Source organism: Rattus norvegicus, chromosome 1 (genome assembly GCF_021556685.1).
Source record: "Rattus norvegicus strain SHRSP/BbbUtx chromosome 1, alternate assembly SHRSP_T2T, whole genome shotgun sequence".
Taxonomy (NCBI): domain Eukaryota; kingdom Metazoa; phylum Chordata; class Mammalia; order Rodentia; family Muridae; genus Rattus; species Rattus norvegicus.
The window spans coordinates 144,927,635-144,951,358 of record NC_141534.1 but is presented as its reverse complement, the minus strand read 5'-3'; the positions used below and the strand labels follow the sequence as shown (position 1 = coordinate 144,951,358).

At 45.0% G+C, this 23,724-nt stretch overlaps 1 protein-coding gene across 9 annotated transcripts in view; it reads left to right on the top strand.

The window, feature by feature from the left end:
* Nucleotides 1-23,724, top strand: part of Ntrk3 (neurotrophic receptor tyrosine kinase 3) — a 381,715-nt gene that overhangs the window by 40,496 nt on the left and 317,495 nt on the right.

The window sequence follows — 23,724 nt, the reverse complement described above, 5'->3', positions numbered from 1 at the left end:
GGATAAGAGGTAAGGGAAGTGAGATAGTATCTCAGCATAGCCCAGGCTACCCTCAAGAGTCTTTGAATTTCTTGGTCCCTGCCTTCACCCCCTGAGTGCTGGTATTAGCACATGAACTGCCACATCTGGTTTATGTCATTTTAGAACTCCAACCCAGGATTCCATGCTTGTCAGACAAGTACTCTACCTATTGAAGTGTACACTTAGCTGAGGCAGTTTTCTTCCGGTCGGGAAAGTACCATAGTACTTTGAGTGACTCAGACCTGATAGAACCCAATTTCTTTACATATAGAATAGAAATGATGATGCCAATATCAGAGACCTGTGTGAACGTGCTGGGAAGTATGAGAGGACCCCAGGTAGTTGACTGGCAACAAATATCCTCTTTTATTTTTATTTTATTTATTTATTTACTTTTTTACCATATCCTGGGAATGGGAAGGGCCCGGATTTGAAAGACAGCCACATGGGTCTGTGTTGAAAACAGGAAAAAAATATTAATTTTAAAGTAGTTCTTAACTTATTCAATTTACATCCCACTCACTTACCCCCCATATGGTCACCCCTCCCATAACCCTTTCCCATCCCCCTTCCCTTCTCCTCAGAGCAGGTGGGGGCCCCCTTGAGTATCCCCCCATCCTGGCACATCAAGTCTACAAGGCTAGGTACATCCTCTCCCTTTGAGGCCAGACAAGGCAGCCTAGCTAGATATCTCACATCCAGACAACAGCTTTTGGGATAGCCCACGATCCAGTTATTTGGGACCCACGTGAAGACCAAGCTGCACATCCAGTCCATATATGGAAACAGAAATATTTTTACCACGGCCTGAACTTAGATGGACAAAGCAAAGTAGCTCTGTTGTGATGTCAGGTGCCTTGGATGAGGTCTGCCATTGCCCTGGCCTGCTTTCATGTGGGCGCTTGTGTTGTGACGGGATGTTCAAGGTCTCTGTGAGTTAGCCTAGAGTGACGTTAGGTTTACTTTGCATCTCGCCTTGATGGGATGCAACGTTCCCATCAGGTTGGTTTGTGATAGAAGCCTCTGAAGGTTTGTTGTTGTCCCGCTCAGCCCAAGACAGCTGTAGGAGTGTGGCACACTTCAGGGCAGGCAGCAAGGGTCTGGTGCAGCAACCAAAGTGACTTCTCTGAAAATGACACCAGGATGGGGGTGGGGAATGTTGCAGCCAGGCCTCCGTCCCAGTGTGACAGCACAAGTTCATCAATAGAGAGGTCCCTGGTGGATCAACGCCCACAGTGACAAACCGTGACCTTTTACCAGTCTATCGTCTAAAGTGAAGACTCAATCAGTGTGTTGAAGTGTTTGCACGTGTCAAAGGGGCAGGGACAGAAGCTCTCAGGGACCTAAGAGGGCAGGAACTGTCTGAGCCTTTGGTGGGTGCTCCATAGCTGTTTCTTTGGGATTCTTCGCTTTTGATTCATGTGTTATTTTGGGTATTTAGAAAGCAAGGCATCTGGGCTGCCTTCTCCCGTAGCTTTATCCTACAAAATTGACTTTATTGAATTACAGCTTAAGTGTGTTCATGATCCATATAGAGTTGATTAAGAAAAAGGACCAAAACCACTCATTTGAAGCACATTTCTATTGCAGGGATATAGAAAATACATTTTCCACAATGTCACACACGATCTTCTTACGAGGATCCATGTTATTTAGGTGCCCTTCTGGATTTAATGACAGAAAAATGTTTATCTCTACTGGTGGTTTCATGTAACATTTTTTCCCCTCTCTTCACTTTAGATGCCAGGGAGTGTCTGCTTAGTGCTTGATGGGAGGACTAGCTCCTTATGCACTCTGGGAGCATGCACTCTTCTGTTTCATTGTAGTGGTCTATCTTACTTTGAACCTCCCCTCCACTTTTGCTGTTTTATGATCTCTCACATCCTTTAAAGACAAGCAGAACTCAAAGGATGTACATGAAATAATTAAAAGTATATATTCAGACCATAGCTCAAGTGGAATGTTTATAGCAGCATTATTTCAAATAATAAATAAAAGGTGGGAAAACACAAATACCTGTTATCTAATGAATGGATAAGCATTTGATATATCTTTTTTATAATGGAATGTTATTCAACCGTGAAAGAGAATAAAATTCTGATTCATGCTGCAAGGTGTAGGAACCATAAAAATGTCCTGCTTGGTGACATACATCAGATACGCAGATTCCACTCACGAGAAAGACTCAGGACAGGTAATTCTATAGGAGAGGGGAGGCTGAATATTTAATGGATGTGGGCTTAAAACCGATTTGGAACCACAAAGAAATGTTTGAATGGCATTGTGAAGGCCTTAAATGCCATTAAATTAAACACTATTAAAGGCTTAAAGGCTAATTTTGTATTGTATGAATATTTCTGCAACCAAAAAGAAATTATATATATATATATATATATATGAATGAATGATGGGGCCAGTGGTTGAGACCACTCGCTGCTTATCCAAAGGACCTGGCTTTGATTTCCACTGTCGACATTCTAGTTAACAACTGTCTGTAATTCCAGTACCAGGCAAACATCCTCTTCTAAGCAAGTACCAGGCATGCCCATGGTACACATGCATACATGCAGGCAAAACATTCATACGCATGAAATAATATTTTCAATTATAAAAGTAATTTTAATAAGTAAGTATACTATAAAAACCTGTAATGACAATAACAAAACATCTGTGTTGGGAACCCTGCTAGTTGAGCAGAAGGGGCAACCCCCTCCTATCATTACTTAATGTCTGTCCCAAAGCTTCTCTGCATTGAAGATGGCCACAGTCCAGTGCCATCAAGGGCCACAGTGTGGGAGTGGCTGTATTGGGTGTTGTCTCAGGTCCATCCATCACAGGTCTTGTATGAGTGGGTGTGTTGGGAGAACTCGTTGATGCCAGCTGTGTGAGAACGGCTTCAGCTTTGCCTGTGGCAAAGTTCACACAGGTGAACTTCGGAGCATGATAAGTGACTTAGCTCTCCCCAGGAAGAGTTGGAAGGCAGGACGTCTTCAATGGCATTGCCCAGATGAGCTCCCTCTGGCTGGTCTGGTTAGTTCCTAGGCACTCAGTGAAAGTCAAGAAGGGGCTTTAGGAACTGCACGAGATCAGAACCCACTGTCGCAACTCTTTTACTTTTCTGTTTTCAAAACCTGAGGTGGGGATGGTTTGGGGTTTCATTTTATACCGTTTCCCCTCATATCCTCAGGATACTACTTTGGAATCAACTTCTCCTTTACTTTCTTCCCTTCCAGAGTTTCTAGGCTACTGGTGCCCCAGGTGGTTTCCTTCACCCTGGCCTTTCTAGGCCAGGAGGAGTCTCTTCCTCAGCATGGGCCCCCTCCAATGCTTCCCCCTTTCTCTTAAAGCAATGCACCCTCAATACTGGTACCTCACTGTACATAGGCAAACAGACACTCGTTAAGCAGCATGGGAAGAATGGAAGGTATTTGCAAGTGGTACCTGTTTGGAAGTCTCTTCAGGTTCTGAGCACGTAACGTCTGAAGTGGTGAGCTTTGCTCTAGGCCAAGATAGTTTCAGGAACAGGAAAGAGATGAAAGACAGGCCCAGCAGCTTCTTCCAGCAGCCCCTAATGAACCTGTGATTTATTTGTGAGCGCTCAGACCCACTACTGCTATTCAAAGTCTGACCCTTAGAAACTACATCTCCCAGGCTTCTTTGCCAGTGGGAGGATCTGTCCAGTACAAAGAGCAGATAAGAATGATGGGCAGGAGGAAAGTAGAAGCCCAGTGCTTCACCCTGGGTGTCATCTTGTCTCTGAGCAATTTCCGTATCTCCTAGTTGCAGCCTCTGCTGGGCAGCTCTGTTGTTTCTGGCTCCTGATAGGTGGTCCTCCTTTTGTCACTTTAGCGGGAGGGTTCCTTGCAGTTGCTCTCTCTGGGTTGTATTGTGTTACATATGGCTTTATAGCAACTGTACTATGCCACGAGTTTACCATCAGAATTCCTCTAGATAGTGTGCTCCATTTTCTCTCAGTGGACTCTGATAAGGTTCATGTTTTTGCTGTGACCTCAGTCAGTAACAGAAAATATGAACTGGGGTCTAGGGAGACGGGTAGGTAAAGTGCTTGCTACACAAGGCCCTAAGCTTGATCCCCAGAACCCACATTAAAAAGGTCTGGATGTTGTAGCATGCTCTTCTAATCCCAGTGCTAGAGAGAAGACTGGGAGACCTCTAGTTTGCTGGCCAGCCAGCTTTGCTAAATTGGAACATTCTGGATAAACATGAGGGCTCCTCTCTCAATAAACAAGGTGGAGCATGATTGAGGAAAACACCAAGGATGACCTCTGGCTTCTATACACACGCAATACATGTTCACACGTACTTGCCTGTGTATACATGTATCTTTTCCCCATGAAAACATGCGTTGGAGTCACCACATTTTGCATGCCAACCTGCCCCATCAAGGTATGGGAGCACCAGGCAGCTTCTTAGAGCACCCCGTCGCAGTGACCAGTTTGGAAGTCTCTGCTTATTCACAGAGGAGACCTATCAGTCCATGACCTATCTGAAACCACAGACAGTACCAAATCCTCCAGATACTCTGTTTTTCACTAGCTTTATTCACTCATAATAGTTCTATTATGAAGATGGTATAAAAAGAGATTACCAACAACTAATAATATTAGAACAATTATAACCTTGTACTGTACTATGTTCACCCCTCTTATATCAACAAGGAATAATACAGTTCCTGGATGATTGAGATGCATGACTAGGGATTGTTGTGGTGTTGGCTCAACACAGAAGCATTGAGATAGCATTGCAATGTGGTCCCGTGACAGTTGTTCCCGTAATCCAGACAGTGATGAAATAGCTATCAAATGTATAGCACACCAGAGGGCCTGCTAGGCATGTGGCCGTCAGTATCTGTTGAATGTGATGGAGCCCTGATGGTATACCGTGCAGGTAGCAACACTTTGCTGTCTCTTCACCAACAGATCTGACAGCATAGCATGAGGGCATGTGTGTCCGGGGGCTTCTGTCTTTACACCTGGGCAGAACTGACATTGTGCAGGAACGTTTAGCAGCTTCTGTGGTGCACACAGAGTGAAAAGGAAAAGGTCTTTCTTGGACGAGAGGATGACTTCTGACACCAGTGTCTGAACGTGCAGCTGGCTCTATGACCAAGGATCAGGTCAGCCAGAGATGACTTTGTGGACCATATTGCATCTGAAACAGGCAGATTGCAGAATAAGTGGAAATGATCAAACTCGACTTCCCTGAATTCCCACAGTCTGTTACAGTTCACTGTGTTTTTTTTCCTTGGGGGCTGGTTTGATCATCTAAAGAACTCTGGAAAGCAGAGCTTCTTAACACTAGCTTAAAAAACATTGGGGCTGGGGATTTAGCTCAGTGGTAGAGCGCTTACCTAGGAAGCGCAAGGCCCTGGGTTCGATCCCCAGCTCCGAAAAAAAAAAAAGAACCAAAAAACATTTTATTTAGTGTGTGTGTGTGTGTGTGTGTGTGTGTGTGTGTGTGTGTGTATGTGTGTGTGTATGTGTGTGTATGTGTGTATGTGTGTGTGTCTGTGTGTGCATGTGTGCACATGTTTGTGTTTGTGAACATGCATGTGTGATATAACCATGTGTGCAGAGGACAGAGGACAACTTGTGGGACTGGATTCCCTTCTTGCACTATGTGGATCCTGGTCATCAGGTTTGATGGCAAAGCACCTTTATCAGCTGAGCTGTCCAGACCTTTATAATTGTGGTAGAGGAGTTTACCAGAGGGAAAGAAAGTACAAAGAAAAGCATGAAACCTGGAAGACCAGGTTGTTGACAGCAGCAAAAGGTTGTGCTCCAGGGCTGGGATCCTGAGTGACCAAGTTAGTATTCTAGAGGGAGAATTTGTACCCAAGTTGCACATTCTGTGTGATATTTGAAGGTTACCCACCCTCTGAAAGCCTTCTTTTAGAACAAGAATGATAGCAACTTTTCATAGCAATGGGCAGAATCAAAATGAGACTACTAGGGGCAAGCGCATCCCCTGGCATAGAGTATAGTTCTCACTCCAAGTTGGAGTCCAAGCTATAAGGAGGCAAGGCTCACATTTACATAGGCTCTATGTCTACAGCTGGTAGGTAAAAGGTGTGATGGTTTGGGAACCTCTTGAAGAGATTCTAAAAGAGTAAGTTCATGAATGGCACATTTTTAGTTTGAGAGAAAATGTTAAGAAGTCCACGTGAAGGCATAGGGAACTGAGATAGAGTCATAATTAGGATACTATTGCTGTGATAAAACACTAGGACTGAAAGCAATGTAGGGAAGGAAGGGCTCATTTTAGGTAATGCTTATAAGTCCATTAGGAAGGGAAGTCAGAGCAAGAACTCAAGGCAGGAACCTGAAGGCAGGAGCTGAAGCAGAAGCTATGAAGGAATGCTGCTTACTGACTTGCTCCCCGTAACTTGCTCCGTATGATTCCTTATAGCTTCCAGGAACACCAGTCCAGAGGTGGCACTGCTCACAGTTGAGCTAGGCACTCCCGAGTCAATCATTAATCAAGAAAATGTACCACAGGCCTGCACAGAAAGGTACCACAGAACAATCTGGTGGAGGCATTTTCTCAGCTAAGGTTCCTTTGCCTCAAATGACTCTTGCTTGTGTAAAGTTTATTTAAAACTAGCCAGCACAGATAGGAAGTTATAGGGGTGTGCACCACAGTGCTGCTATTGTGAGCCAGCTAGGGTTTTTTCTAAAGAAACTCTGTGGAGAGGTGAGGAACCTCACTTCAGGGATGTCCCATCAAATGAAACCATGGGAAAGGGGTTATGTTTGTCTCATGATCCCCGTTGGGGTCCTTCAGGTCAAGGCGTACGGATCCTGATTATTGTACATTACCTAGCATCATACTCTAGGAGGATCCAAGGGTCAGCAGTGAGAACCACCTAGTGTCTATGTTAGGAAGTCCTCATGTTGTAATCAGAGATCCTGGCTGCTCAGAGATTCCTGCTAGCCTCTTGCAAGCTTGTTACACAGTTAATGCTAGATTTCCTCTTTTCATTTGTGGGAATGGACCTTGGTTCTCCAGAGGTTGGAAAGAAACAGCTGCTGGGAAAGGCAGAGAAAATTAATAAAGAGAGATGTCAATTGCAGGCGAGGTTGGGAGACACTGAGCAAGGCTGCCAAGTTGCAGACAGGTGGGAAAGAAAGTCTGTTCTGCTTCCTCATTGGGGGCGACAGTCATGGTAGAGCACCTGGGTAACAAGAAGCAGAGGACAGGAGGAAGGTACTGATTGTTCAGAGGAAGCTGTGGAAACTATTAAAGTATCTTTGCACAAATCCAGCCCTATAGAAGATATTAGAAGGAAAACTCCAACACATGGAGGTTAGCTACACCCAAGAAGACACAAGGAATAATTTCATGCCAGCAAAACTAAAAGAAGAAACACACACACACACACACACACACACACACACACACACACACACGCACGCACGCACACACACAACCACCACCAACATCAAAATAACAGGAGTTAATATCTCAACATCAATGGACTCAATTCCCCAATACAATGACACAGGCTAACAGAAAGGATGTGAAAACAGGATCTATCATTCTGCTGCATACAAGAAACACACGTCCACAACAAAGGTAGATATTACCTCAGAATAGAGTTCTGGAAAAATGTTTTCCAAGCAAATGGTCTAAGAAGGAAGCTGGAGTAGCCATTCTAATATCTACTAAAACACATTCAACGAAAATTAACTAAAAGGGGCGGGGAAGGAGACTTCATACTCATCAAAGAAAAGCATCCACCAAGATGACAGCTCAATTCTGAATATCTATACCCTCAAATGCAAGGGCACCCGTATTTGTAAAAGGTGTGCTTGGAAATGTGATCTGCGGACTCTCTTCTGGCGGAAGCATGCTCTCTTCTACAAAGGAAGGGGCATGGGCTAGAGAGTGATTTAGTGCATCAGTCGCATTTGTGCCTTGAAGCTGCATTAAGAGCTTTGTATGCTGTATGCCAGCATTTATCCCAGGAGCCTAGAAATGAGATCCTCTGGGGACAGGCCCAAAGGCCTGGGCCTCTGAGGTACATTGGCTGCTTCCATGGAACTCTTTACACGGTGGTGCCCTGACTCTGTGTCTTGAAGTGTTGGGCCTCCTGAGATATCCCCAGTGGCCACAGCTAATCTCTCCCATGTTCAAGCACCCCTTCATATTACTGAGGTGCCAAAAGTGAGCACGGGGGGAACTCTTCAGACTTGCAGGTAAAGTAAGAGAAATCCCCCCAGGGACACCAGACATCAGGATGAAATAGCTGACACACCGTTGGTGCTTTCTAAGGGATGCGTTGAGTTCTCAGTCCTTCAGATGAAGTTATCCTGGCTCAAGCAGCCCTGCCCAGGTTTCAGAGGTGAACCCACAGAGTAAAGATCCCTGGGATGATAGCTGGGCCAGGCAGGGGGAACCAAGGGAAGGGATCTGGCATAGAAAGATTTCATGGCCAGAGCACTGGGTTGGGAGTAAGCTCAGTGGAAGCTTTGAGAGCTTCTGTCTCCTTCCTTCTGACACATAGGGGCCGTTTGTGGTAAGACCCAAACTTCTCAGAAGTGATGTGGACTGAACTCTGCCTCCCTAATGTATAGGTTTTCCTTGTCATGTACTCACAGGGGGAAGGGTGATACCATCACTTCTGAAGGAACCAAACTTTATTTTAGAAGACAGTTATGAGTGTCTGCCTTGCCACACCCCTGGGATCCTCTTGTGAACAACACTGTTGTAGACGTCAGCATGAGGAGTACCTTCAAGGCAGAGGCTGAGACTGAGGCTGGCTTTCCCCAGTTCCCCAGACTTTGGAGTTATAGGCTGTGCCGCCACCTTGACCTTGGAGTTTCTACTCTGCAGGAGCAGCTGCATCCTCTGGGGCTCCATGCTGTTTCATCAAGCTCCTGGCCACAGCGCTTATCACCCTTGCTACATTCCCCTCTCCTGTCCTTCTTTGAGATCCCAAGGGGGTGCTGCAGCCTCCCTTTGATGATCTGAATGATTCTTTTAAGGATCTGAGGGTGAAGCTGGCCTCTCAGGGAATGAGAGACAGTAGGGCATCCATGCCACTTTTAGATGGGAGTTGAGTCAAGAACCCTGCTTGACACTGGAATACTGAGACAGAATACAAAAGCTGACTCTAAGGACCTAAAGTTGTGAGATGGGGCGGGTTTGGGCCTGTTACTACAAGAGGACATCATGGGTGTCCTGTGAGATACTTGGCAATCTGTGAGGAATTGGCATTTGCTGGCACACCACTTAAGACTGTGAATTTGCTTAAACCGCAGTCTACCTTCATAGCTGTGGGTAACCCCTACAACTGATCATACTCCAAATGTCAATCATTGGCTCCCTCATGCTGCCTTCTCACCCTACCCTCACTCTGTCCCTTGATGTAGGAACAAAGCTAAGGAGGAAACATGGGACACTCTGATCCAACATGTTAGGCAGCCTGTTTTGCTGTGTTTGTACTCTACCAGAGATCAGCTATATTTTTAAAGCAAGTATTTGTGTGCAGTATATGTGTTAGAGTGTGTGTGTGTGTGTGTGTGTGTGTGTGTGTGTGTGTGTGTGTGTGAATATGGAGGCTGGAGGTCAACCTTGAGAGTCTTCCTCATGGCCCACCTCTTTTTGAAGCTAACTCCTCTTACTAAACTTAGATCTCATCAATTCACGTAGACAAGTTGGCCAGTGAGCTTCATGAATGAGCCTGTCTCTGCCCTTGCCCCTTCCTGAAGCACTGGGGTGACAGAGTTGCCTGTGTTTTTCTTGTGTGTGTGTGTGTGTGTGTGTGTGTGTGTGTGTGTGTGTGTGTGTGTGCGTGCGCGCGCGCGCTTTGGATTTGAACTCTGGTCTTCATGCACGTGTAGCAAAAATCTTACACAGTGAGCGAAATCACCAGCTCCTAAAATAACTTTCAAGCACCAAGATATTTTATTGATTGATTGATTGATTGATTGATTGTGTGTGCCCACTTGTGTATGCATGTGTACCATGGCACATGGGTAGAGGTTAGAAGGCAGCTTGCATGAGTCTTTTCTCTTCTGCTAAATGGGTCCTGGGGGTTGAATGTGCATCTGAGGGTCATCAGGCTTGGAAAGCAAGCACCTTTACCTGCTGAGCCACCTTGCCAGTCCCAAAATAGTTTTTTTTCCTAAAGCTAGCACATATACAAAGTAATAGGCTTCATTAGGACATTTTATAATGCCTGCGTGTCATTCTATTTCGTCCTTATTTATCTTTCTCCACCATTGTTTTCTTCAGATGGTGCTAATTTAAATATCAATGCCAGCTCTATGACAGGGGCCTGGTGACCCGGGAAAGGGGCTTTAGGAAAGGATGTTATAAAGTAGGGACAACTGGGAGGAGTTTCGTAGAACAAGGAGCCAAGGCGCTTATACGTCAGTCAGCATGTTTTTCTGTCCCTTCACATTGAAGGTCAGCCTATTTGCAGACCTTGGACAGCTCTTCTAGGCTTCAGGCTGGAACTACTTCCTCTCAGTGCCTCTCTGGGACTGCCTGTGTGGTCTAAACGTTCTCCCTGAGTTGAGCTGAGCATAGTAGTGCAGGAGACAAGAGGGCAAACAAAATAAATAGAATGCATCCGTCTCTGTTGTCAAGGAGTTTTTGCTCTCACGAGGGAAGCCAGGCAAATAATGCTGAATCTCACAGGTGACAGGATCGCGCACGCACATCAGCAGCCGCACAGAAATAATTCCCCAGTAATTGGAGGGTGATTCTGGGATCACTGAGTGACTGCATCTGGGTGGGGATGGGTGGTTTGATAAAAGTTTAGTGGAGAGGAGAAGATGCACGTATCAGAAGCCCAGATGATGTTTAGCCACACAGAGACTCCCTGGCCTGAAAACCCAGGGACTGCCAGGATCAGAAGCATAGCTCAAAGGGAGCATAAACAAGCGAAATCTGGGCAGCAGGCGTGTCTCTGGCTAATTTATAAAGAGGCAGCCGGGTTCTGAGTCAGGAGGAATGAAGGTTGGTAGAAATGGACATGGAGGTACCATTACATTCTCGTCACAGCCTCAGCCACTGCAAGCTACACACAGAGGCACCATAATAGTCGATGTTTACTGTCAACTTAGAGCCACCTAGGAGTCTGGGGAGACTCTTTGCAGAGGTTAACTAAGAAGGGAATAGCTACTCTGAATGTAGATGGTATTACCCATGGGCTGTGTGTTTAGATGAGGCCAGGTGAGCTCCAGCATCCGTTCCCTCCTTCTTGTTTACCACAACAGCTACCACTGCAACAATATTTTGCTCACATGCACAGGTTCATGCTCAGTGGACTGAACTCTCTGATACTGTGATCCATAATGCAGCCTTCCTCTTTTCAGTTATGTTGAAACAGTGACCAAAAATAACAAATATAGCCATCTCCCTGCCACAGTGGCCCAGATCCCTGTCTTCGATTCTTACACAATCCATGGGTTTTCTTTTTGGAAGAGAAAATAAATGTTCTTTGAGCTCTAGCGTATTTAAGATGACAGGTTGGGATGTTGAGTCACATCCTTTATGCCTAACCTGTCCCCTGTCCTGGAGTTCTTGTTATCATAATATGTATTCCCCTCAATTCCGAAAAGCAAATGTGAACACCATTTAAATTCATCTTTATGATGTCTACATGAGATGTTACCACTGTTCCCATTGTATAGAAGGGAAAGCTGAGGCCACAGGAGGTGACCTTGTCTCATCAGTGGGAAGTGGGAGTTAAGGCCACTGCTGGCACCAAAGCTCATTAAATTTTCACTGTGCCAATCTTCTTCAAAATGTCCAGGGAGGAACAGGCTTTGGAGGTTCTTTGCAGACTGATGTCTCCGTGGACATGAGCACACCTCCCTGAGTAGCTTGATTTTCATGTGATGAAAGGGAGGGGAGATAAAGGAAGGAGTGGCATAAGAGTCACAAAAGCCATCACACAGATCTCATGATGGCTCCCCGTCTCTCAGCCTCACTGTGGACCTTCACCCTAGGGAACCACTGCAGTCGTGCAGAGAGTACACAGAACTGAAAGTTATTGCTCCCACCCAAGGGTCTTCAGTTCCTTACATACCTCCTCCTCCTCCATCACAGGGTTTCCAACAGGTTTAAAGCTTTTTAGTAGAAATTCTGCTTTAGTGAGAGAGCTATTTGTTTGCCATCAGGGAGGACTTGAGCCTGCCAGGAACATGTTCCATGTTATTTTGAGAAAGTGGAGCCTTAGAACAGATTAGAATATGAAGAATCGAAGTTGAGGGGTCTGCTAAAATATCACTGTATGGTTTTGAGCATCTCAGACACAAAGACAAAATAAATCATCAGAAGGACAAGGAAGGAGATACTGATGGGACTTGGGTCTGGGAGGAAAGATGTCAGAAAGCCTCTTGGATAGATATGATTTATAGATGGTGCTCTCATTGCCTCTCCATATACTGTGACCGTGGCAGACATCACTAATTGATCATAGCTTGTGTTCCATATTCTACTACAGATTCCTGAGCTAACTCTCTGGGATTGTACATATGTTAAGTCTTCTCATGATCCCTGCTCTGCTGGTCAGGAGGATTTAGGGAAGTATTTGGGAGATTTCAGAAGTTAAGAACAAGCTGTTTTGTTCACATTTGCTTTTCAGAATTGAGGGGAATACATATTATGATAACAAGAACTCCAGGACAGGGGACAGGTTAGGCATAAAGGATGTAGACTCAAAACTAGAATGAATCTCTAATTAATAGTAATTGAAGTCATGTGAGTGGAGAGACCATTTCCAAAAGAGTGCACATATGGGGAAAAGAACAGATGGTTTATTGCTGGAGGAGAGGAAAATGGTTACAATGCTGGAGCTGAGGAGACAAAAGGTCACAGAACATTTCCTTCACTTGGTGAGGAAAGAAGCCCATCTTCCCAGCTCCCTACATGGAGCCCTTTGGAATGTTCAGAAACTCCAGAACTACTCTGATAAAAACTCACATTGCTTCCTTCCCTTTAGATTCTGAATGATCAGAATCTCTTAAAGGATCTGGCTTCTGGGACAGCCTCCCTTTTGCAGGTCTTGTGTATCCCTCTTCTACAAAGGTCTATGCCATTCTTCATTCCACTTATAATTTCTTCCCTCTTTGGCCTATTCACACACTTTAGCCTCATGTGTGCAGAGCAGAGAGCCAAGAACCGTGAATGGCATCTTGTCTTTCTGATGGTTACCTTGACTAATCACTCTGACACTTTCAGGCTCTGGGGTAATTATTCTTGCAAAGTCAAGGTTCCCCCTTCCTCTCAGTGACCTGGAATTACCCTCTAACAAGGAAAATGCCCTGAGCTCTGGAGCAACTTCTCTACATTAACTCTAAGACACAGTTGCAGTGAGAAAATCTACCCTTTTAATGGGGGAAAATATTGCCCTCGTAAGTCTTTATGCAATGCACTTGAGTTTAATGCTCACTTACCAATTCGCCTTTATAACTTCCACATTGAGTGAATTAAGTCCTCCATGTGGGTAGTTATTAAAGAAGTGATAAGTGCTTTATAATTCAGTAAAGAGTGGCCTGGCCATTTCATATTTTTCTAAGGAAATTGACCACCTGAAAGGCAGCACTCTCAGAAGCCCCAAGGCCAGCTGATCTTAGGCTCAGAGCTCACATGGTCACGTCTCTTTCCAGCCAGCTGCTTGGGCCAGAATAAGACTCATCTTTCTGTTCAGGCTTTCTCCTCCAGGGACCAATGAGGAAGAAGGGTCAAAGTCAATGTCTGTGTCCTGCCACAGGCTCTTTCCATTCATTTTCTGTCCTGGTTCAAAGCTAAGATGTCTAACAGGGTCTGGAGTTGAGTGATAGAGTCGACTCTTATCTGCATGGAGGAGTTCATTTCCCAGGGACACATGAATTCCAGGCTCTGATCCCAGTGCACAAGCACTGTTTTGTCCGTGTCTTAGTCTCTTCATACAGCTGGAAAAGATGATGATTGCCCTGGAGACCTTGGTAGCCATTGCTTTTTAAAGCTTTGATGTAGGGTCATCATGTTCTGAAGAGGAGCCGTCAGTTATTACTTTATGTTTTCTGATACCTGCCAGGACCTGGGCTGCTGCTGTAGGTTGAACAAGACCCAAATTTTGCTTGTTCTTCTTGACCTTGTACTCTACTACAAGAGAAACACTATACACAAGAAACCCCAAAAGGGAGGGATTGTGACTACTGGGATGAATGGAATATGTAGGACAACATTGTACAGTCTTGGTGCTATTGACATTTGAGGTTGGAAAAGACTTTGTTATGGGAAATTGTCCTGTACACGGTAGGCCTTTACCAACTAGATTCCAATGTCACTTCCCAGTAAAGGCTAGGTATTGTTGTATGTTTTCAGGGATACATGATCACCCTGGATTGATGGCTGTTCATCTAGTAGAAGGTTATAGGAAATGATTGTGGCTAGGTCGGTTAGAGAAGGCCACAGCAGCCAGTGACATTTTTAGGACACTCTTTAGTGGCATCTTGGCTAAAGGAAGCAGCCAATATAGGAAAAGGCCCTGCTGGACGGAGGGTGCTTGGGGTCCTGGAGAAAAGGCAGGATACCATGGAGGGAATAGGCAGTTGAACTAAGAGGGAGCTTTGTTTGATCTGTGGATGAAGGGATATGAGTCACATCCCACAGCAATTTGTTGGCCTTCATGAAGTCTGAATTTTATCACAACTGCCAAGTACAGAAAATAAAATCACTGGTAGTTTGAATCTTTGTTTATGTACAAATTTATCATGAGTTTCAAAATGCTCACCCAGGCTTCTGTATGGAAGACAGGTTTACTCAAGTGAGTAGACGCAATGGCCATGTTTTGGAGGAGTGATCTCTGTGAGAGGCAATGAAGTATGCTCTTAATTGGACTTACTGACAAGCTTAGATGCTGAGATGGTGGGAGTGGTAGGGTTTGGTTTGGACAATTGACGGTAATGCAATTTACTGAGACAGAGAAAACTCAGAAGTAAGAAGCAAGGGCTGATATTGGATCTGATAAACTACAATTTGAGAACCTGAAGTAGGAAAAAGGTCTTGCTACAGGCAGCCATCAAGGCGGTGAATCATACGACAAACACCAGGCTGAGATCATCTTGGCTATGAGGGAAATAGGTGAAAAGAAGAACCTCAGGGTAAGACCCGGCAGACACTGACATTTAGGGATCCAAGTACATAGGATCAACAAAGGAGACTGAAAAGGAATGTCCAAGAGTAGGCAGGCACCCAGGAGATCGTGCCGACAGAGATGCCAGAAATACAGTGTGTGTGAAGAAAAGAGAGAGTCACCAACATGGGGAATACTGGCAGCCTTTTCAGTGTGGTTCCTGTAGTACAGAACAGAGTCAAATGAAGTTGATCAAAGAGAGGGGAAGAAGTTGGGTTTCTGACTATGGATGAATCTTCTTGAAAATCTTTGCCATAATGAAGGGTGTGGGCATGAGTTGGTGGCTGAACACCATGGTATCAGACAAGGACACAAGAGAGAGCTGTGTCCATGGGTTGTTGGTAGGGTCAGGGCTACCTTCTTTCTGCTTCTAGCTCCATAATGATTCCTCAGGATGCCTGCAATATCTAAGATATTAACTAAGCCTATACTCTTAGCCACATCTTTCTTGGGGATCATCAGGCTAATGTGGGGTGAGATTTGAGCTCTGGTCTCTCAAGGGATCAGGGATCAGGGCCATTCAGGTAACCAGCATGGGAACCATGGTACATGTAGGTAGGGTACCCTCCTGGAGGCTTTCCAGGTGTGTATTTACTCTGCAGCAGCTGCCCCTAGTTGAGATTCTGGAAATAAGTGGAAAACAAGACAGATCCAATTGCTGTTCCCATGCATTATGGTTCTAGTGAAGATGCCTTTATGACAAAATGTAATAAAATAATCAAATAAGACTATTATACATGGCGATTAAGGCCACAAAGGAGACAAACAGAACTTGTGCTTGGGAAGAACTGGAGGACAGATAGGGGGTTGTGAGCACAGAGGCATAGAAAGCTGGCTTCTCTGAGCATGGGAGACTCTAGCGGAGACCTGGAGGAATTAAAGGAGTCAGGGTTCCCTGTAGAAGATCCTGTTGGGAATATTCCTGTTTCATAGCAGGAACAGAAGCCAGACCAGTGCGGCTGGAGCTAATCCAACAAAGGTAGCATGTCCAGAGGAAGGACCCTGCTGGCATGCTCATCTTGCATGCCATGGACTGATGCTTGGGATTATTACAATGGTAAAAGGAAGCTATGGACAGATGATCAAAATGTGAATGCTTCACTCCTTCTTTAAAAGGGGAACAAGAATACCCTTGGCAGGGAAGAGAGAGGCAAAGATTAAAACAGAGACTGAAGGAACACCCATTCAGAGCCTGCCCCACATGTGGCCCATACATATACAGCCACCCAATTAGACAAGATGGATGAAGCAAAGAAGTGCAGGCAGACAGGAACCGCATGTAGATAGATCTCTCTTGAGAGACACAGCTTGAATACAGCAAATACAGAGGCGAATGCCAGCAGCAAACCACTGAACTGAGAATGGGACCCCCGTTGAAGGAATCAGAGAAAGAACTGGAAGAGCTTGAAGGAGCTCGAGACCCCTTATGAACAACAATGCCAAGCAACCAGAGCTTCCAGGGACTAAGCCACTACCTAAGGACTATACATGGACTGACCCTGGACTCTGACCTCATAGGTAGCAATGAATATTCTAGTAAGATCACCAGTGGAAGGGGAAGCCCTTGGTCCTGCTAAGACTGAACCCCCAGTGAACGTGATTGTTGGGGGGAGGGCAGCAATGGGGGGAGGATGGGGAGGGGAACACCCATAAAGAAGGGGAGGTGGAGGGATTAGGGGGATGTTTGCCCGGAAACCGGGAAAGGGAATAACACTTGAAATGTAAATAAGAAATACTCAAGTTAATAAAAAAAAAAGGAAGCTATGGAGCTTGATCCCTCTGGCATATAGACTGATGAAAGAAAAGAATAAAAATGGGGAGAGATCGAAAGCGTGGTTATTTTGCACAGCCATAATAGGCAAACTGGGGTCAGTATGTCACAACAACCCGAATGAGAGCAATAGGAACAGAGATGCAGATTGACTGGGGAGGGGAGGGAAGGGTCGGACAGTCAGGCCAGGGGTTGGGACAGAAGAGTCTGGACTCCAAAGGGAACAGGTTGGCTTGCTGGTAAAATCTCACTTTGGGGAATTAGATCTTTGTTAGGGGTGACAGAGGGACGGTGCCCTTGATCTTTTCTTGTTAGGGCATAGCATCCCGGCACCTGAAGAGCACAGGTGTGCACACATACTTTCTCCATTCCTGGCATGGGCTTTGGAAATAATCAGGAAACCAGAACAGATGCTGTCTCTCCCATCTGTTAGCCTTAGATCTGAACGCGCTTTTCTGTATCCGAGGGCGGGTCCCAGATGTGGGGCTGGCTTGCCGTGATCCCTGGCACACTCATGCTTGTGGCTGGTGTGCTAATATCTTGGCATGCTGGAATCATCATCTCAAGCCACCCTGCTCCCCACATCCCATGCACCCCTGGCTCTCATGTCTGGTTCTCCAGGCATCCAATTTCCCACTAGCAGCTGTCAAGGGAAAGAGCTGGTGGCTTGGCTAGTATGCGCCCAAAGAGCTCCTCCCCAGACCTCTTGAGGCCTGAACTTCATGGAGCTGTTGTTCTGGAAGGTTTGTTTATAATACTAAATATAACAGATAATTGAAAGCTAAGCTGCTGTCTGGATCACTAGGCATCATACGGCTAGATAACAAATCAGTCTCCTTATTGCCTTATGCAAATCAAAATCAAATAAATGCAGGGTACATTGTGTATACATAGAACCTGACACACACGCACATGCATACATGAATGTGTTTCTAATGCTGGCTCATTAGGAAATAGACTTAGAGGCTCATCTCCCAAGCACCCAACTTATATTTCAGGTCAGACTCCCTTATTATAACAAGATTCAGGAAACCTTAGATTTATCTGGAGTTGGCCTGCAGAGAAGAAACATTTGTATATAACCTTAGTTATTGAAGTTATTTAGTGCTGTGAAGAGGAGTTGGGTACTTACATATGAAAACAAAACCAAACCAAACCAAGAGACAGCGATTTTAACTTCCCCTTTCCAGGAGGCCAAGCCGAGAACAGATACAATGGATGTAATGGCAGTGAGCACTTAGGTATCACCAGGTGTATATGAGTTATGACTTTATATCCTGAAAAACACCATATATGTGGTAACTTCAGGATCTAGGAAGAGAAGGGAAGCAAAGAATAAGTAGTGTCTGTGTGTGTGTGTGTGTGTGTGTGTGTGTGTGTTATTTCAAATTATTTGAAACCCTTTCCAGATCACATTCATTCTTACTGAGCATAAACTTCCACCATTAGTAATGGTACTGCCTGACCACGCCCTAGCTGTGTGCTCTTATTCTTGAGTACGAGCACATTGCTGCCCTAACCCCCACACCATCGACTTGCCATAGGGAATGTGAGGACCACTGAGGCTTGAGTATCTGGCCTGACAGCATCCAGCTCTGAGTCTGTTGCCTGTCTAGGCCATACTACCTCCATCCCTCAGCCTTTAGATACTGTGCTCCAAGAGGCTGCAGAGGAGACCAGCCATAACGCATTGGAAGGAAAGAGGCTGCCTTAGCCCCCCACCCCGCCCCGTCCTAATATCAAATAAACAACTAGAAAAATGCTAAAATGAATGTGCCTTTCAAGATGAAATTCCTTTGGGGGAAGGGCCATCTGAGACAGGGGAATGAGTTCTGTCCACTTGAAGAAGCTTCTGAAGGCTTTGGGGTGTCAGAGCCCAACAGACATTGTTGCTGTGGTATAGGGTTATCAGGAGAGTGCGATTCAAGCTCCGTGTGCTGTGTTTGAGAAGTCAGGGAGATATGGACTACATTTTAAGGAGAGGGGAAAAAAGGGTGTAGCAAGGAGCTTGCCAATGCAAAGGTTTTACATTTAAATTTAGTTGTCTGGAAAATTTGGTTCTGAAGAATAGCTCATTAATAGCAGTGTGAAGTCACGTTGAAAAGAACAGCAATGTGACAGAAAGGGAGGAGAGAGAAAAGGTTGGAAAAGAGGCAGTGTGGGGCCTACTGTATCTGCAGGAAGGGTCAGACCAAGTCCAACCCACCAACTTCCTGCCTGGCCAAGTACCTAAGAGATAGGATCGTTTGCCCTGACCCTCTGTGGACTTCCTTATACCTTCTTTCTCTCCAGTTATATGGCAGCAGGTATCTCCAGGTTCTCGAATTTTCTGGATAGAGGAATACAGACATTAAATACTGGGATTATAAAGGAAACAGGACATGTTTTTAATTAAAATATGGACCACGCTGTCTGTACCAACTAATTTTCAGATTCTTGGAGAATGCCAGGTCATTTCCATATTGGCTCAAGTGAAATGGAAAGTGGAAAGCGATGGGACAAAGCATCATCTAATTTATTCAAGCACAAAAGGCCATGAATCCTCAATTAGTACTTAATTTATGCTTTGTCATATTCCAGAATTGGATATGAATCAGGAGCATTGGTCCTGGGTCCCCAGGATTCAGAGATGCTAGTTTGCGTTGTGGAGAGGGGCTGGGTTTCTTGCCCTGTGGAGGAGTTGCATGGTCACCCCTTGACTATATACTACCTCAGCCATATTCTGTGAGATCCATCTTGACTCCAGTGGGATTTTTCAAACTGCATTCATAAATCCTGCCTGGCTCCTGGAGTTTGTGTTGTCATGGACCATCATGTTTTGTCACTCTCTCTGGAGAAAGGGTGTGCACGAGGTCCTGGCAGAGTGGTGGTTTTGCAGTTTTATGAAGAGGCAGTGTGGAAGCTTGAGGGCAGGAAACTGAGATGAGCATGGAGGAGGCTCTGGACAGTAGATCTCATCAATAACTTGTTCACTCCTTGACTTGAGAGGGTCCTGAAAGCTATCACCTTTAAATTTCTTTCCAAGACTCGCTGACTTAAGAGCAAGCTTCTTGTTTTGGACCATAGTGTCTGAGGCAAAGCAGTCATTTCCAAAAGTGATGTTTTAAGCCATGCCACTCTACCAGCTTCGATGACAACTTGGACAGGTGCTTTATGTGATAAGGCAAAGGTCTTCATCTCAGAGCTGGGGATGCTTGGGACAGATACTTTGCCAAGGGTCTGGTCTGTTTTCTATGTCTCTGTCCTCTACCCACCAGATATTAGTGTTATTCTCTCCCCAGTTGTGACAATCAAAACTGTCTACAGATAGGACCAACTATCCTCTGGGAGACAAAATTACCCCCCCCTTGAGAATTTTGCTATTAACATCGTAAAGTGGAAGCAATGTCTATAAGGTAAGGGAGAGAGCGCAGGTAAAGCTCTTTGGCGTCTCTCTACCCTTTCCTCCTTGCTACTGATTGGAGAAGGGACACAGGTGGACATAGGGCTGTGGGTTCTTATGGGGGCCCTGATTGTCATGTATTCTCTCATATTGATTGAGATCTCTTTCCTCCTGAACCTACAGCAGGCTTTGTGAGACATCTGTAAGGAGAACAGGTTTGGCTCCTGTCACTCCTGCACCACAGGGTTTACTTAAGCTCTGACCTTCCTTTAAAAATGTATACTTATTGAACTAGAGTACCCAGAAAAAGCACGGGACATGGAGAACCCCATGTACTGGCACTAGGCGCCTCCTCCCCTATTTGGCATTAACAAAGCCATGCCAATTGTACCCTCTTACCTCATCCTATTCATTTATTATACTTTGTAGAGCCAGCCTTTTCCATTGAAATGTGTGGCCTTCTAATAGCAGCCAGCACAGTTACCATAAGTGACCTCCCTTGTTTGGTACCAAGCAGTGAGTCATAGAAGACTTGGCAGGAGCCAGCCAACCTCATTTGCCAATGTCAAGGCTGCACCTTCCCTGGCCTGCATCTCCTCTATAATGCCCTCACCCACCATGGGGATTTTCTTTCTTTTAAAAATCAAATTATACATATATATTCATTTTCACTGCTGTTGTTTGTTGTTCTTGATATGTACATCTGGCGTGTGTGTGTGTGTGTGGTGTGTGTGTGTGTGTGTGTGTGTGTGTGTGTGTGCATGTAAAGACAACCTAGAAAAATTAGTCCCCCTTTTCATCGTGTGTATTTCTAGAGATTAAATTCAGGTTGTCAGACTCAATGGCAAGCGCTCTGTACCTGGTGATTCACAAGTGCTTTCTTGAAGTTGTTTTCCTGGAAGTCATAAATGACAATTTTTCTGTCCTTCTATCCTTCTGCCATGATGGGTCATTAAAGTCAAAGATGACCCTACTCTTTTGCAATAAAAAAGAAATCTATGGCCAAGAAATGACAATTTCTAACAGAAGCATGAGGCCATCCACACTAAAATACTAAGGAAAGACTTCTCATAAAATCCCCTTGGCTAGTGCCTTCCAGGGACTTCTGTGTCCCCATCCCTGCAAGAGCTCATGGTTGTTGTATTTTGTGGTACTAGGATTGAAGTTGGGGTCTCAGGTAAACTAGATGAGTAGCAGGGCTTCACTCCTCCTACCCTCATCACCCACCCTGCCCTCCCATACCCCCATAACTCCATCCTGCACCCCCCCACTGCATCCCTCAAGAGCTCATCAACACACACAGTTTCCATGTAATTATTATGAGGAAGGTAGTTTATTAACCCCATTTGACAGCTGAGAAAAGAGAGGCACAGACAGGCAAGGTGTCCTGGACAGGGCATCATTAGTGGAGTGCTCCTGGGGCTAGGATTAGCACTCTGGTATAGCCTTGCTCTTGGCAGGGGTTGGCCACCTTTTGTTTTTTTCCCCATAAAGGGCCAGAGAGTAAATCCCGTCCTTGCAGGCCATATGGTCTGTGTAGCAATGATCCAACTTTATAACTTGAACGTAGCTGTAGATAACAGTGCAGAGATATGAGCACAGAAATTTAGATTTTTATCTAGTTCTTACAGGTCACGATGTATGTTTTTCCTTTGATTTAAAAAAAACCAAAATATGAAAATGAATCTTAGTTTTGAAGTTATACAAATGCAAACAGTTGGCTGAGTTTGGCCCCACTGTTCCAGAACCCTGACCTGTAACCAGTCAGAAATATGGCTGCAATACCACTACTCCCTGACTGAGGAGAACTCCCAAGCAACAGAGGACGCTTGAGATATTATTTAATATACCGGAGGTCTCCACACTGATGCTTCACTAACTTGTCACTTCTCAGTGTGTATAGGAGTCTAGGAAGGGTCCATTTATAAGCACATATCATAAAGACTGAAACAAAGTTTCAGAACTCAGGGATTGACATCTCTACCACCATCAAAACACATTTGTGGAATGCTAATAGGGGCCAAGGAAAGTGATTTCCCTTATTTAAACAATTTGATTGATTGCTCCTCGTTGGAAACAGTTCCATGTAGGAAGCTGAGCCCCCATGAACAAAGAACACGCTGTATAAACATTGTGATCTCCTTGGTATTTGACATGGCCCCTGGCCCAGGAATATATGCTGGAGGGGCTTAGTGGCACAGGTGGTCTTAGTCCTCTTGGCTTTCCTTACATCTGAAATGTTGTCAGTGTTCCTACCTCGGTGAGACCAGGGCATGAAAACTGCCTTGAAACCATGAGGCTTCCAGAGAGAAGGCATTAGAGTTAGAGGCCAGTGCCAACCTGGCCACCTGGTCAATGTCCCCAACAAATGACAGTGCTTCTGGCTGCTCCATGGGGGCACTGGGAGAATGTGTTTCAAAATGGGTTCTTGGCATACCTTGTCACTGTGTGGCTTTGAAATGCTGCCAGGAGTTCTGGCAGCCACAGGCATACTGCCTTTTTGGCTCTAGTTGGATTGGGCGGCAGATGGCAGAACCATTGGTGTGGTCGGGCAAGGGAGGAGCTGTCTGGGGAAAAGTGATGGTCACTTCTCTAGCTATAGTGTTGCCTTGGCTACACTTGAAATCTTGCTGATACCTTTTATATATTTCGATCTCTGGATATTGAGGAGGGAGGAATCAGGTTCTAAGAGGGCTGGGATGTATCATTTTCTAGGATCTTCTGCTATCCCATAGAAGGTCATATTAATTAGAGCAACAAAAGGGTCTTGGTAATCAACAATGGAATGGTGTTCATCATGGGCACTCCAAAAGCAGCGCTGAAGGAATGTTTGACCCTTGTCACTGTCAGGAACTAACCAAAATTAGATGCATATTCATGTTCTTTTCACAACAACAGTTTTGAATTTCTTTGCTTTCAACTGGAGTTTAGACACTGGGCCAGTTAATAGTGGTTTGTATGTGTTGATAAAGAGCTTCAGTGACTTTTGTCTCTGATTAATCTTAGAATATGAATTAATTATTACTTAATAAATATAGTCTTCTTGCTAGACAAAACCCTCTTTAAAACGGAGGTCTCAAGGGAAAGCTCTAGGAAGAGATCTTTGTGATGGAAGGAAGAGGAACTGTTGTGGTAGGGTACCTCTCCTTCACAAAGAAACAGGAGACTCTGATTGGTTAACGTGTACGCTTAATCTGCACTCAAGTCTCAGAGATGAAACTTGAGATTGGCTCCCGTGTCACACTCTTCTTACCTCCCCATGGTGCCTCTGAATTCCCCAACTCTGGTGTTGCTTTTCTGTACATCTCAATCCATTGGTTTTCTAGAGCTCCAAATGGAATGAACCGTGGGTATGCAGATGGAGTGCTCTTCTGTGCCCTGGTGTATGCATAT